Source organism: Diceros bicornis, chromosome 4, assembly GCF_020826845.1.
Source record: "Diceros bicornis minor isolate mBicDic1 chromosome 4, mDicBic1.mat.cur, whole genome shotgun sequence".
Lineage (NCBI taxonomy): Eukaryota > Metazoa > Chordata > Mammalia > Perissodactyla > Rhinocerotidae > Diceros > Diceros bicornis.
Window position 1 is genome coordinate 63,163,304 of NC_080743.1, and position 15,637 is coordinate 63,178,940.

General features: G+C 37.0%; 2 pseudogenes; one reads left to right on the forward strand and one right to left on the reverse strand.

Moving 5' to 3' along the window:
• Positions 1–260: 260 nt before the first annotated feature.
• LOC131403298 (olfactory receptor 10K1-like) lies at positions 261–1,200 on the reverse strand (annotated as a pseudogene).
• Positions 1,201–10,680: 9,480 nt separating this feature from the next.
• LOC131401415 (olfactory receptor 10R2-like) lies at positions 10,681–14,938 on the forward strand (annotated as a pseudogene).
• Positions 14,939–15,637: the final 699 nt, after the last annotated feature.

Genomic DNA, 15,637 nt, shown 5'->3' on the forward strand with positions numbered 1-15,637 from the left:
GAACAATCAATCTTTAGAGCAGTGAAATATGATGAAATTTGTTCTAAAAATGAGTAATCCTTTCCCACATCTGCATAGCCTTCTTAGAGTATCATTGATGGTAAAAGCCAGAATGTCTTAGCTTCTTTGAGCCTCATTCTTCTCCTATGTAAAATGTCCTTATGATACAGTGTGTTCTACACTTAAAGGAGAAAAATGTGTGAAAGTACACATTTTACCTAAAAGATATACAATTAACCAAATGGTTAAAACTTGACTCTTTAATTAATAGGATATGAAGTCTGGCCCATTACTCTTCGAAGGGCTGAATTGAATTCCTTATTTCTCATACTGTAAATCACTGGAGCGAACAGTGGAGTGAGGATGGTATAAGACACAGATATTAGGATGTCTGGACTTGGAGAATAATTGGCCTTGGCCTTAAGTAGATGAAAGAGGCACAACCTTAATGAACAGTGATCACAACGAGATGGGAGGCACAGGTAGAAAAGGTCTTGTATCTTCCAACAGTGGATGGAATTTTTAGAATGGCAGAGATGATGCAGATGTAGGAGACCAGGATAAGTACAAGTGGAATAACCAAGGCAAACATGGCAAGTATGAATAGGACCAACTGATTGAGGTGAGAGTGATGGGATGCCAACTTGAGGACAGGAGAGGTGTCACAAAAGAAATGATGGAGCTGATTGGAGGAGTGGAAGGGCAGGTTAAATACTAGGAAGGTGGTGACCAATGAGACAGTAAAGCCACAGGCACATGCAGCAGCCACTAGTTCCAAACATACCCCATGTCCCATGAGCACTGTGTAATGCAGAGTGTTATAGATGGCCATGTAGCGATCATAACCCATGGCTGCCAGCAGAGAGGAGTGAGAGCAGCCAAGGAAGAGGAAGAAAACTTCTGGATGGCACAGCCCAGGAAGGAGATGGTCTTCTTCGGGGCCAGTAGATCAGCCAACATCTTGGGTACAATGACGAAGGTGTAGCAAATCTCAAAGCAGGAGAGGACAGCAAGGAAGAAGTACATGGGGGTATGGAGCTCTCTGTCCAGGACAATGGTGGAAATGATGATGGCATTGGTGCCCAGAGTGAACAGGTAGAGAAGCAGAAAGACAACGAACAACAGCAGCTGCAGCCTGGCCAGAGATGAGAATCCAAGGAAGACCCACTCTTTCAGCAAGGTCTCGTTGACCGGCTCCATGGAGATCCCTTCTGTGTAGAGGGGCAGGGACAGAGACAGAGACCAGGATCCAGGGAGGAGAGTAGAAACATATGGAAAACTCAGGACAAACTGTGCAGGTGGCAGGCATTTCTAGATGTTTGGAGGAACTCCCTCTCAAAAACGTCAGCTAAAATAAGAATTAAGGCTAAACATGCAACAGAATAACTGACAATCACTTAGGACGCTTTCTCGAAGACTAGGACATGTCATCTCTCCAGCTACGGATAAAGGAATTGTCTAATCATTTTCCTTTATATTTTACTCATAAAGTTTTTTCTTGCTGACTACTAGCCCAGGAAAACTAGTTCTCCAAAAGTGAAAAATATGGTTAACTTCAGCTATCTGAACTTGATCAGAACATAGAATGAAAGAATGAGTAGTGTTCAGACACAAACATGTGAACCTCAGCTTATCCAACCATAAAACGGAGAGGGAGAGGAAGAATTAGATGATCTCTCAGCAAAAGTGTGAGCGGATTTGTGTTTATTCATGACTTATTATATGCTAAGAGGTGTGGTAAGCACATCATATACCTTATGTCAATTGTTCATTGCAACAATCTTATGTCAACACCCAAAACAAGAAGGAAAAATAAAACTCTTTAGTATTATTTCTGACAGACTAACAATAGATCAATTAGAAACGTTACCGGAGGTTTGCAGACTAGAGCACTGAGCTAAAGGGGGAACAGAAGATAACACTAGTCTAAAGAAAAGTTTTTCCTTTTTCAGGAAGAGAAGAGTCACCACAGTAGTAGAAAAGTACTAATTAACTTCATGGTATTTTGCACCACACTTCATTTTCCCCTTGTAAGTGCCTCTGAGAAACTCATTGTAATCGAGTTTCGCAAAAATGGCTCAGTGCTTGTTGCAGAGAGTGCGAGACAATCGGATAATTCCAGGTTCCATTTCCTTGAAATAAATCAAAAGCTTTATAACTTTTATATATTTTTATATAAATAAGATTTTTTTTAATATTCCTCTACTAAACACAGTTTTCAAACTGCTATTTCTAAAGTCATTATTAGACCTTACATCAGATAATTTTTTCATGAGTATATTTCCCAACTGCACAAGCTTAAGAAGTAAAGAAATTAATTCTCTCGATGCAAAAATCATCCAGCATTTTTTTTTTTTTTTTTTTTTGTGAGGAGATCAGCCCTGTGCTAACATCCACCAATCCTCCTCTTTTTTTTGCTGAGGAAGACGGCCCTGGGCTAACATCTGTTCCCATCTTCCTCCACTTTTTATATGGGACGCCGCCACAGCATGGCTTGCCAAGCAGTGCGTCAGTGCGCGCCCGTGCGCGCCCGGGATCCGAACCAGCGAACCTCGGGCCGCCGCAGCAGAGCGCGAGCACTTAACCGCTTGCGCCACCGGGCCGGCCCCTCATCCAGCATTTTTAATGTATCCAGTCTTCATTTATATACTTTTCAGTATATTTATATACTTTTACATTATTTTGTGTTCAGGAATGATTAGCATCTGCTACCAGAACTTTTTGTTTTTACATTTTTGTAGTCAATAGCAAATCTTAGATTCCTAGACTCTGAGTTAAATGATTAGAAATTTCTGAAACTCATTGTATCCATAGAATTTGGAGATTATAATTTTTGTTCTGTCTTATTTACTAGAAACTGATCCTAAACTTAATAGGTATAATTATTTATTTATCTGAAGTTGTTATTAGAATGCTCACATGAGCAGGTTTCAAAGCTCTTTCACACAAATAGAAAGTTTTCGTTCTGTAGCCATGAAGATATTTGTTTTAAATATACTTATAAAGGATGTATATATCATGTATAGCCCCATTATATACATATATGTGTGTACTAGTTATATGTTTTCTATATGAAGAAATAAGAAAGGCAAACCAATGAGACAGTTTTCCTACATAATACCTCTACCTGGAAAATCAGTTTCTGTCTATTTCGGGACACTGAGGGAAATCTAATTTTCTGGCTATTACTTATCCTTGTCTTATCAATTTCTCAAGAACCTTTCTGGATCTCTTTTCAACTAATTCCTGTCTAATCGCCACTATACCCTCACTCCACTAATGATGAGGTGTAGAGTGGACCACAGAAGCTGGAATTTTCTGATTCTGATTCAGTACATGTATCTATCCAATACTCAAAAAAATTGCTTGAATTGTTTGTCACTCAGACCCATGAGGACAGCTGATTTCAGTTAAGTGGATTTTTTTTTGCATACTATTAATATAACCACACAGTCTAAATGAGTTGTGTGATTGATATACTTTCCATTTTCATTGTGTGTGGAGACCCAGTGACACCGTTCATCTGAGAAGGCAGCTGCCATCTGTTCAAGAAGACATCAGAGACCACTGCAGTGTGTTATGTCAGTACCATGGATAGACAGATAAGAGAGTTCAAGAATAAAAATGATCTTCCAGCCAAATACCCACAGGCTATAAAATTAAGGTAAATTATCCTTCCATTTGGCGTGAAAAGATCTACATTTTAGGTCCAGTTTTGTGTAAATTTGGGCATGACATTTAGCATGGATGTTGTCCCCCAATTTTAAAATTAAAGGGGATAAGGTAAGCAATAACTGTAATAAACTATTAGGATGCATGGAAAATATTTAAGCAGAGGCTCCTCGAATAACATCTTGTAGAAGGAATTTTTACTTTGGGTAAGAGTTGAGTACTGACCCCTAAGAGCCATGTCAACTCAGGGAGCCCAAGAGTCTCTAGTTAAATGATCTCTAAAGTCCTCTTATGATATTCTATAATCTATGGATGGAATTCAGGTTATGATCCTTGGGATGACAACTTTGCACCTTATTTGTCTAACTTCTTAGATGCTCCAAGTGAATTTTATGTAATCTGGATTTAAATAGGGATCCAGTACTTGAGGGTAGTGGGTACCTCCAATAGGGAGCAAATCTGCATATTTTTCAGATGCAAAACTTTATATATATTCAAATAATTATATTAAGGAAAGCATCAATCAATTAATAGAGAAATTATGTAGATGGCCTCAGAGAGTAACGAAGTGGAATTTGTATCTTTTTAGATACACATTAAAATCCTGAATTTGCCTTATTACAATGGAGTTTAAGTATCAGATTTCAATTCTAGTTAAAAACATACATCCATTAGTACACATTAGAGAGAAAAGTGGAGAATTAGTAAATATCTGTTTCATTTAATCCATCAATCAACCAATCTAAAAGAAAAGAAAAGAACAGGAAAGGACATCTAGTTGGGAGCAAAAATGACCCATTCTAATCATTAAGAAAAATTCAGAGAACTCTATGGATCTTGTCCAATCACTCTTAGTACTTTGAGTTAAAAATGTCTCCTGATTTTCCTTCTTAACACTGCCACTTACTGGAATTGCCTTGACTGACCTCTGTGGGAGGTTGAGGAGGAGTTATTCTCAAGCACTACCCATCACTTAGGTCTAGGCCCCACAAAGCCCCAGAGTAGATCAATATTCCCCCTGCTCAGTAAGTACCTACATTGCTGTCTTCCTTTCAATTCAGACAGAAGCAGTCATTTAGTATCTGGCATCCCTTGACAAGTAGGTTCTAAGCCAAAGTTTAGAATCTGAAGATATAAAAGTAGAAAAGGGTGAATCTGCCTTGATATAGAAGATTTCATCTGCATTAGTAGAGGTAACTTCCCTATCCATCAGGACTCTCAGCTTCTCCAGCCAAAGTCACTCTCTTTAGAAGTTCTGGTGACCAACATGGGATGTGGTTATTATAAGCATGTACTGTGATTGTTGGACTCCTGAGGCTGGATCTACTGCCCTGGAGGCATTGTCTTGGGTTAATTAGAAGTCAGGTTTATTTTGGATACATAATGTCACCAGTTTCTCAAAGGTAGCCTTAGTTGAGTAACCTGGGGAGTAGGAGCCATTAGTATAATTAGCCCACGTCAACATTGGACGTTGAGTCCCTGTGTGATAGATTCTGAAGGAGAAATCACCACAATTAATACAGTGATGCAGATACTAAGTGGAAATTTTTCATTGAATTTTAAGTCAGAAAACTGGTGTATTTGTCCAGTGATTCTCAATTTTAGTGTTTATAAGCGTCAAATAGGGCTTAATTACAAACTCTTCTTCTCGGGTTCTTGTCCATAGAAATTCTAATTATGAATATTGGGATGTTCTGAAAAAACCTAAATGTTTAACAAGTATCTTAAAACTAGTTGAGCTCTATCACTAAATTGCTTGTTATAATGCAATTTTTTTTTACTAGAATGACAAAATATAAAGTTGTTAATTTCATCCAAGCTAATCAAACCCAGTATAATTCCAATCCAAATCCCGGTATGAACTATGAAGGCAACTTGACCATCAAATTTCTAAAGTTTATATGGAAGAATAAGACAATTTTGAAAAAGGACAAGTAATATAGGGGCTTACTCTTCCCAGTAGGAAGATGCCTTTGTAATGATAAGAGCATCCTCCTGAAACAGGAAGAGATAAACAGCACAAAGGTATAGAAAAGAGAGCTCAGATATTGATCTATGTATATTTGGGAACTTGGTTTTTGGTAGAAGTGACTTCATAAGTCAATAAGAAAACTGATTACTTAGTAAATAATGCTGGGAAACCTGTTTTCACGTATGCAGCTCATCACTCAGAAGATGTCCTCGTAGAACACTGAAATGGCTTACCAATGGCTCAGTTATGGCACCAACTGTGTGACAACACCTGATGGAGCCCATATGTCTACTCAAGGCTGTATGTACTCTGAACTGGCCACTGTATTGTGTCCATTCTTCAATAACAATAATATCTAAGTCTGGGAATCAATGTGAGGGGAGATGGAAATGGTCTCTTCTGGTATTACCCTTAATGACTGACTCACATAAGTTTGAGCTCTATAGTTTAGAGGCGCTATTTCCCAAAGGAGTGTTGCTTTTATAGGAAACATAAAAATTAAAATTGAGGCTTGTCCTTGGCCACTTCAATCTACTTTGTTCTGTCATACAACTAATCTACAAACAGCAAGGGGCTTATTACACTAGCTAGGGTAATTCATTCTAATTTATTTTATGATTGCCACAGAATAGATTTATTTTTCTGAAAATGTTTTGCTCAATATAAGAATTTAAACTTAACTTCTAGATCTGTAAGTTATAGATAGATCAATCATTTTTAAGAGTATCATTTAGAATAAGAAATAGAGCTAAATATTTTAACGAATACGCACTTTTGAAAAGTACACTTATTCTAAGTTTTTAGGGCTGTACTTCTAAAGATTGAACATCATTCGTTTCCCATTGATATATATTGACTTTCTTGATGACAGAGCCAATAATGTTTTTTTCTCTTTTTAAAAAAAAATTATTTAATTGTTTTTTTATTTTTGAAAATGTATTCCAAATGGATAAATAAGAATTGTATATGTTTATGGTATACAACATGATGTTTTGATATACATATACACTGTGAAATGTACTTACCTTGGAGTTCCAAACAGTGTGGAAACTGGGTTCAAAGAGTAATATTCTAAGATCTAGGAGTGGATGCTGCTAGTCTTTTAAAGTGTAGCACCATTATGGAATATTTCATTGGTCTAAGCAGTCATAATGGGACCACCCATATTCTAGGGGAAGGGAAACAGAGCACACATATCTCATTGGGAAGAGGCTCAAAGTATTTGTGGTTATCTTTAGTTTTGTATAATCTTCCCTCTAATCACAACTTATTTACATTCTTACCACTTGCAATATATATATACTCTCCCCAAGACCCCACAAGATCTCACGCAATTGCAGCATCTGGCTGCCTCTGGCTCAAGGTCCATGACCTTGTAATCTAAATCAAATCCTTGTACATGTGATGTAGTTTAGGTGTAGTTTCTTTCCATTTGAGGATCTGCAAACTGAAGATGCAAATTATCTGCTCCTGACTATATTCAAAATACAATGATGAGATAGGCATAGGATAACTGCAATAGACACTCCCTTTTGAAATGAGCCACATAGCAGCTGCTGGTCCATAAAAATTCTGAAATCCAACTGGGCACATGTTGCCAGTTCTTTGATTAGGACTCAGTCCTATTTCCTGAGAAAGATTCTCCATGGCTTTTGGCTCTAACCTGTGGAGTCTTTTTCCCACTCTCTGATAGTTCTTCCTTATCCATAGTCAGTATTTGCAGATGAGTAGTTTTCTCAGTTTGATTCCTCAATGTAAAAAGGTTGGAAGACTTGAAGTGTTTTCATTTTTATTATGTCTGTGCCCCTTGGCACAAGTTGATATAATTTCTTTAAAAAACTTTGGGGGTTTCTAACGTATCAATTTATAAAATTAATTCTATTAGATAAAAGCCACACCCACATTTTTTTCCTTATTATGGGCTACCTGTGAGGCTGCTGTATGATTATTCCCTTAAGTTCATAAAAAGAGCTACTGTTCAACTTAGAGCATTTATACCATCAGGATACTTGGAAACTTTACTTGGTATAGAATTAAGTATTTCTGAGTTCTAACCAAGAGTCTTACAGTTACCTTCTTGTGATCTTTACCCTGTGGCAATGGTTTCTTGATAGCATCTTGGGTTTAATCTTCTCCCTGAAGCCATTTCCTACTTTGAGAATCTTTGTTGGGAGAGATTGGGGATGGGATGAGAAACAACTTTATTTTCAAACCCATCAGGTTCTGTATTTTTTACATTTCCTCTAAATTCTTCTCAAAAACGAAACATCTTCTTTTGTTCATATCTTTCTTCTCATATTTTATCTTTGATTGGCACTTTCTATGGTCTTCCTAGAAATTTCTCCAGTAAGTTTTATGAGATCACTAAATGCTTTTTCTGTTTTCCAGGCTATGGTATGCCAAACTTCCCAGCAAAGCATAATAATTATCTTTTTTTTTTAACCAAACTATAATGACATTTTTCTGTCTATCCTTCAAATGCTTACCAAGAGTTGCCTCCAGGCTCTTTCACCTTTCCTTAACAAAATTCTAAACCCTTTTTAGATTCTCTTACTATGAATTCCAAAGTCGATGTAATATGTTTTAAGTTTTAATTACATTAGCACTCTGACTTTAGATACCAAAATCTGTTGTAGTTATTTAACGCTGCATAACAAACTACCTGTGATTTTAGCTGTTAAAATAACAGCAAATATTTATTTTGCATACAGTTTGGCAGGGTTTCATGACAGCTGCCTATATTTGCACTTTGTGAGGTTCTCCTTCGTGGCTCAAGCGGGGCTGAGGGATCCATTTCCAAGATTGCTCACTTATGTGGCTGGATAGTTCATGTTAATTTTTGGCTGTGTGCTTATCTGGTCTAGGAGCTAGGAGTCTTGGTTTCTCACCAGTTGGATTCTCTAAGGGCTGTATGGGCTTCCTCAAAACATGGTTGCTAGGGTCCAAAAATTAATGTTCAAAGAGACAGGATGAGAAGAGAAGTAGAAGATGCCAGACTTTAGAGTCCAGGGTTTATAAACTAATACATTATCGCTTTTGCTACAGTCTATTGGTCAAAGTAATCACTCAGTCTACCTAGATTCAAGGCAAAGAGGCATGTACATCATCTACCTAAGTGAGAAGTCTGAAAAATGTGTGACTATATTTCACCTTCTGCACATCTAGAGGAAGATAAAGCCTGTGAATGAATCTTCTTAGCAAAGTATTTCCTGAAGATCTAGCCATAGTCCTAATCTCTGACATAACTGAAGGAGAAAGAAACCACCGAGTCCTGTTCATCAAATTTTTACTTGATATCTTGGGCTTTTCTCCTACTGTCCCATGCCTGTAGCATCTTTGACGTAACTCGTACAAGAGCAGTTCATGTGAATCCCTCATAGAGACATCCATGAGTGTCTAACATTTGCCCCATTTCCAGCACAAGTGTCAAACTCACTGACAGAGGGAATAAATATGCAACCGGAAATTAGGAGGAAGCTCTACTGAAGTAGAAGACTTGGCTAAAACCTATATAAGGGCACTATCACAGTTTTCTTCATAATTCAAATTTTATTTATTTATTTGTTAAGAAAATATTTATCATGCTTTCATTATATTCTGGGAACTGTTTCCCTGTGTCTGAAGACTTATTCTGCCTCTTCCATTTTGATATGCTGCCCTCTGTTCGTTGGATATTTCTTCCCATTTTCTGGCTTTCAGAAGTGAGAATTTGAAATAGATCTTTTTCTCCAACCTGAGAATAAAAATTTAGAGCCATTATGTAGGGACACTCAAAGGAGACAGTTCCATTGATGTCTGTTTTAACAAATTGTGCCCAGAAAACCTCCAGCTCTCTAATGAGTACCTAGAAAATTTCTAAAAGGAAATCAACTATCCCCATGCTGTATTGGAAAGGGCCTTCTCATAGTGTCTTACCAAGGTTCTATTTGCTAATTAGGGAAATTATGGGCAAATATTGGGCACAATGTGATAATTAGCTCTCTATGGAGATAGGGATCTCAATTACCAACCAAGCCATTGAGGGCATGGCTAATGTAAAAAGGAAAGACCATTAGTGATACTCATTGAGGTAATGAATAACCTGCCCATGGAGAAAGGCACAGGTAATATTTTTCTATGACGTAATGTAGATAGCTTTCTTATACTGCTTTAGAGAGTTTGTGGAAAATAGAAGAACCCTGAGGCATTATGACAGGGAAGAAAATTTTGGCAAATTTCACCTTGGAACCTTCATAGAAGTCTCTAGGAAGTGTCAGAAAATTGAAGACACCTTCATGTCATCAAAACTTCAATTTGAAGAAATGTGAAATTTTGATTTTTATTTTGGGACTTTGATTTCCTTATTGAGAAATGCAATGACAATCCAGTTGTTGATTTGTATGTCATATTTAAAAATTGTTGGGTTTTCCCATGAGCCAATGATATGTTTACCTCTCATTATTAGCAGTGGAAAATAAGAAATGTGATCAAATGACAGAAAGGACAGCAGTATACTGAAAAATGTAAGTATAAAGATGGAGACCAAGGCCAAAAAAAAAAGCAAGGCTATGGGAAAAGCTTTTGTTTTTTTCATAGGGAAGATATAGTCTAAGAAAGAAAGAAAACAAACATTGATAGAGAACATGGAATGTATGGTGAACATCAAAAGTGTTTCTGTTTAGAAGGCACATGGTGGTGCAAAGGGGACCCATGTACTCTAAAACAAACCAATTGGAATCATTATTAACTCTTTAATGGACTATTTCATTTATTTATTCATCAAGTGCTTATATCTCATTTATTTAAATATTGGGTTAAGTTTTGAGAATATAGAGAGAATAAGATATGGTCTTTATCATTGAGGCTCTGAAGTCCTTTGGGGAGACAAACAGGAAAAATAATTTTGATATAATATGTTGAGTATTCTGATAAAGATGCATGAAACAGTCTTTGAATGTACTAAGCTTTAAATATGCTAAGAACAGCAAACTCTCCCTAGACAGATTAAAGAAAGTTTAACTAGTGATTTTAAAAAATGTAAAGAATGAGTGGGCCACATGAAGGTGAGATATTGGAGACTGAGATCTCTCTCTTCCTTTCTCTCTCTCAAGCATAGAGTCTTGAAACACAAAGGTATATATAGGAAATTGTATTTCAGTGCAGTTCCTGTGTGATGAAGATTTAGAGGATGAAGTTGTAAATGTAGATGAGGATGAGAATTAGCTGTCTTATTAACCTGCTTAAGGAAATTGAATTTACCCTATAGGACATGAAGAGTTAGTGAGCAGGATAATGAAAAATCAATTCAATCTTTTCATTTGTTAAAAAGACAAATTAATTGCCCAATTTTTCCTTTTTTGTTTTTTGTTTTTCCTCTTTTTCATTTTTCCAAAGTTTTTCTCTGAACCTGTAATATTCTCCTTGCCAAGCTCAGGACACTATCTCCTATTTACCACATATTTTATGCAGCATCCTAGACCGGGTTAAGTGGAGTCAAATATTTCCATAGTGAATTTTATTTTCAAACTTCAGTTCCCACATAGATTCCAAGGATGAGCTTGAAGAGTAGATGGCACATTGTGGGGTGGCGGGGGCGGGATGGTCATGGAATAGCCATTGAGTAATGTGGGTTTTCTTTCCTTGCAGGAACTCCAACTTTCTTTGAGTAACTAGTTGCTATTATTTCTTGAAATAATCCTGAAAAAGAGAAAATACCCAAAGAAAGGAGACCAGGAAATTGGAAATGTAAAGAAGACGTCTGAGGAAGAATGCTAGTGGGGCCTTTGTTCCAGTCAACTGCATGCTGTGTATTTCTTGTTTATAAAGTTTAGAGATAAGGCAATCACAGATATCAAAATAAGAGTTCAAGCTCTTGATTCTAGTCCCATTTCAAAATTTTGCTAAACCTTCGTCTAAGCAAAAGAGAAAACAGTAATATAAATTTTGTAACTTGCAAAGGACTTTAATCAACAATGAAGTATTTTTAACATTAAAAAGTTTAGCTACAGAGATAATGGAGGAGAGCAGTTGATAATCAAAAATGAAAATGAGATAGCAGCAATTTTCAATGAATCTTTTGTCCCTGCATTTGGAGACTCATGTCAGAGAGCTTTTTCATTGCAAAATGTTGAAGCAGAAGGTTAATGTTGAATACTACACTAATATTAAGGGAACAAGTTTGGAAAACCCCTTGATTCAAATGCCATCTACTTGAGAGTTTTGAAATAATTTAGAAGTGAAACTGAGATCATTGCTCATTTAGTTTTTCAACAAGTTTTCAATCACTTCGTATATATTAGATACTATTGACTGCATTGAGATGCAGGTTCTGGTCTCTAGTAAGTTAAAATTTGTGGAGTCAAAGACAAACTCATACTACCAGAGGCAAAGCAAGTAAGAATTCTAGTGATTGCTCAGGAAACCCAGAGAAATTGGTAAAGCACAATTAAGAATTTGTGGAAAGAATTCAATGAGTATATATTTTTTTAAACTAAGAATTTAAAGAAGGTTGCTAACTTTAAAGAAGAAGAAGAAAAGCAACAACAAACATAAAACATGGACTATTTCCAGATTTAGGAGGTAGTATGAAAAATCACATCATTCTTCAAAATTTCTCAATGCTAAAGTGCATGTGAAGGAGTGTATAATGGCAGTTATTTATGAGTGGAAACGTACATTTGGGAAAATGTTGGAGGAGGTCATCAAGAGGATGTGACTGCCAGTTGACCTGTGAGCTGGACCTGGGCAATTGGAGGCTCCTCACTCCCTCCCCTGTCCTTGGAATGTAAGTTCTGCTCATGATTCCCACAGTGGGGGCTGTTTCAAGTACATAGCCTTGAGAGAGTAAGGTGTTGTTGAGACCATCTGGACAGCATCCTTTACTGAACCCCGCTAAGGCTTCTATATAAACTTTTAAGATTCTGGTGAGTTGGTGAGGAGATCTAGTCATGTTGTGGCCATCCAAGACAAACTTAATATGTAAGTCCCTTTGTTTATTAAAACTGCCATCTACTAATATGGAGTGGTCTGTCTCTTTCTTTGGTCTCTCCTTGCACTCTGCTTACTGGGTCAGTTTGCAAATCAACAGAAAAGTATGAAAGACTGTGAATATAGTTGTTTTAACTTTATAGATAATTGAGGGTCAGTTAGTTTTGTTAACGGGATAGGACTTGTCTTATAGAAAGACAACTTTGCTGCTATTGTGGAGGATGGCTTGGAGTGAAAAGAGATCGAATCAAAGGAGTCTGTTTATAGTTCTCTTGTAATAGTCTGGGAAGAGCTAATTTCTTGCAGACAGGAAGAAATGGATCCTAAATGTATCACAGAACTAAAACACATGGGATGTGGAGGAAGAGAAAATTCACATGTTTAAACATGTCTCAGAAATTTACAGCTCGGATGAGTAAGAATACTTTGAAATTTATTATTGAGAAACAGAAGACAGGTGAAAGAAGAGATTTGGGCAGGTGGTGGGAGGGGATAAGAGTAGTTAGATTGAAATATGTACAATATAGTACCAATAATAATAATTGTTCCAGAGGCCTTAGGAAAAGTATCTGAGCCTCACTACTCAGGAATTCAGGGAAAGAGCCTAGGAACAACAGTTTGTTGGGTCAGTTATATCAAGGGTAAGATCTATAACCAAATGGAAAACCAGTGAATGCTAACGCAAAACTAAATTATTCTAGCCATGCATTTCCTGCAAGGGAAAGTCAGGCCTTGTGTCCTATAAGAGTTTGTAAAGGAATCTTAAAACTTGTTCTAAGGCCATAGCTGTAGTTCTAAACCAAATTAATTTTAATGAATGACTGCATGGAAATGGGGTATATGATTAGTAATGAAAGAGAACTGTGTTCTTTAAGGGCAAGCAACACAAAGACAGATCAATGGATGTTTCCTTAAATGAACTATGGATTAAAAGCAGGTGGGAGATGGATCTTCAGACACTGGTCCTATTACTTATAGAATATATGTATCATTAATGTAGATAGAACTATGACTACTTAAAATCATAACTAATATAGTTAAAGGTTTTTTGGAGGACTAGATTATCAAAAAATTAAGTTGAGATTACATAAGTCTGCAAGGAGGGGGCCTGAAGGATAGGCTTTATTGGAGCAAATACCTGTACATTTCATGTGAACACTTGCCCTCAAATTCACTGGTAAAATCATTGGCAGAAAAATAGCACTGTGAGTGCATGATAATTTGGGATAATTTTTGAATAATTTGCAATCCTTTCTTTCTCCCTCATTCCTGGTGTTTCTCATTCATACCAGACTGGTGCTAGCTACTTTATGAAGGGTGAGTCTCCCAGATCTCTCAGCTCCAAAGGTTTCTGGACCTGATCATATTGGCTTTATTCCGTACTATCAGCCCTCCGTGGCTAATTCCTCCTGCGTTGTTGAGTTTCTACTGCTAGGTTTCTCCAGCCTTGGGGAACTGCAGCTTGTCCTCTTTGTGGTCTTTCTCTGCCTCTACTTGACCATCTGAGTGGAAATATCAACACCATCTCGGTAATCCACTTGGATTGCAGCCTCCACACACCCATGTACTTGTTTCTTTGTGTCCTCTCTACCTCTGAGATCTTCTACACAATTGTTATCCTGCCTAAGATGCTTATCAATCTGTTCTCTGTACTCAGGACACTCTCTTTTATGAGTGGTGCCACCCAGATATTCTTCTCCCTTGGTTTTGGTATCACCAATTGCCTGCTTCTGACAGTGATGGGTTATGATAGTTATGCTGCCATCTGCTTTACACCACCCCATTCTTATGAGCTGGAGGGTTAGTGGACCACTGGCAACAATTTGTATTCTTAGTGGCTTCCTAATATCTCTGGAGGGGATAAGTTTGGTCTTTAGTCTCTCCTTCTGTGGATCCCACAAGATCAATCACTACTTTTTTGATATTTCACTGGGCGTTCATCTCACCTGTGCTGAAACCTACATCAATGAACTGGTCATCTTCATCTCTGGGGTCTTAGTGCTTATTGTGCCCTTGCTCTTCATCTACATCTCTTAACATCTTTCTTTTCCATTCTATCTTGAATACCCCACCAAAGGCAAGGAAAAAGCCTTCTCCACCTGTGCCTCCCATCCCATTGTGGTCATTGTCCATTATGGCTGTGCTTCCTTTGTCTACCTGCGACCCTCAGTCAAATATACATCAGGCAAAAACAGGCTGGTGACAGTGACCTATGCCATCATCACCCCACTGTTGAACCCTATGGTATACAGCCTCAGGAACAAACATGTACAGTTGGCCATTCAGAAAATGATTAGGAAGACTGGGTTTCCTCTTAAGACTTTATAATTAGAACATTTTTCAACAGTATACACACATTTCGTAAATGTTTCTAGTCCATTTGTCTGTATAACTGTGTGGACTTAGAGGAATCCTTTGATACTGTGGGACCTTAATGTTCTCTTATGTAAAGAAGGCATAGTATTATGTTCATCTCAAGGTTGTCGTAAAGATTAAGGGAGATAGCAAAGGATATGTCACTAAAGAATAACTCTCCTCTTCCTCTTTTTCCTCTGGATTCATCATTCTCAAAAAGGGTCTTAACTCAAAAAGGGCATTATCTCTTGCTCTATGTTCGATGTATTTGCCCAAAATCTCTGATTGTACTCTTTGCTTCATGTTATGTCCAGCTTGAAATGAAGTCCTCAGATCTGAAAGTTGCTTACTTCTGAGAGAATGACAGAAAGAGGAAAAAAGATACCGTACTAGTAATTAAAAGATTTAAGCTTGACATTATTTAGGTTATGACTTTAATAAAGCTATAATTTTTCTCTTAGTCTAAATTTTTAAATACAGAAAATAGGGATAATATAAATTTTCCTTTTTTACTTTACAGAGTTTTTGTTTTTGTATAATGGTAGTATAAAAGAAAGGATACATAAAATATAAAACTGGACAGAATGTAAGACTCTTATTATATTAATCAAGACATTGAACATCTCTTCAAAGGCCTTTTATTTCTTTGATCTTCCACAAAAATAGTATTTC